The 1151-nt window shown below is 30.9% G+C and overlaps 1 protein-coding gene across 2 annotated transcripts in view; it reads left to right on the forward strand.

Annotated features, from left to right (window-relative positions):
* Positions 1-1151, forward strand: part of LOC106871982 (uncharacterized) — a 62163-nt gene that overhangs the window by 22444 nt on the left and 38568 nt on the right. The window contains exon 1 of one of the 2 annotated variants that reach the window (XM_052969031.1): positions 605-719. The exons of the other annotated variant lie outside the window; for it this stretch is intronic. The gene's annotated coding sequence lies outside the window, so the exon portion shown is untranslated. Of the gene's footprint in view, positions 1-604; positions 720-1151 lie in introns of those variants that run through there. 2 annotated transcript variants of the gene reach the window in all.

The raw sequence follows: 1151 nt of genomic DNA on the forward strand, positions 1-1151 counted from the left end.
TTTTTTTACACGAACATTGCTGTGATACACAATCCCTATTGATCGCCTTTTTTTTCTTTTTTTTTCTCGATCCCTTTTGATCGAACTCCTCCCTTTTTTCTCTCCTTCCCCTTCCCAAAAAGAAAAGCTCTACATTGTATTTTTCCCCTCTGTGTAAAGCCCTGTGTGGCTAATAAAAGAAATGTATCTATCTATCTATCTATCTATCTATCTATCTATCTATCTATCTATCTACCTATCTATCTATCGATCGATCTGTTTGTCTGACTGTCTGTCTACGATATTATCCATTATGTTATGCGGATGGGTGCAAATTTTGTTTTGTTTTTTTAGAGGAAAACAACACTTCACATATTTTAGTCAATTATAACAGCAGAAAAATATAAAGCGAAATGTGAACGAAAGAAGTGTTTAATACATAGAGAGCCAAATTAAAGCATGATGTAACTATTGAAAGAAGCGATTATTTATTTAATTCAGGTGCAGAAGTAGAAACCATTGTCTCCACTTCTCCACGAGTCATAAAAGAAATCTTTAGATGTCAGCTTGTTTTTGATGACTTGTCGTTATTATACCGTTCAATAATGGGATAATAAAAACTGTGATTTATTGTCTCCAGCTGTTTACTAGTATCGGCGGTGTTACATTAAATAAATACGCATCGTTTTCGCATTCGTCATTCTTTCAAGTTTCTTCGCTGCTTTCTCCTTTTCGCATTCGTAAGTAAACCGTTATCAATTTTTTTATTTTTTAAGAAATTTGTACGAAATATTTGCATCACTGTTTTGAATCATAGCTAAGGCATAGTTCTAAAAATTGAATCTTTTCATCAATCTTTCTTTATTTAATGCATAAATTCAGAAACGGGTCTAATATAATGTTATCTAGCAGTATCTTGATTTGATTTTATTGGTAAAGAAAATAAAATATAAAGCACAACGTCCAAACTAACTGTATTTTCTGTTTTTGTATGTAAACATTTGCCTGTGTGCATGTCCATTTATTTATCTATCTATCTATCTATCTATTCCTATATACACACACACACACACACACACACATATATATATATATATATATATATATATATATCCATTTGTTTGTCTGTCTAACTATCTATCTAACTATCTCTCTCTTTCTTTCTATATATA

This window comes from Octopus bimaculoides, chromosome 6 (assembly GCF_001194135.2).
Source record: "Octopus bimaculoides isolate UCB-OBI-ISO-001 chromosome 6, ASM119413v2, whole genome shotgun sequence".
Lineage (NCBI taxonomy): Eukaryota > Metazoa > Mollusca > Cephalopoda > Octopoda > Octopodidae > Octopus > Octopus bimaculoides.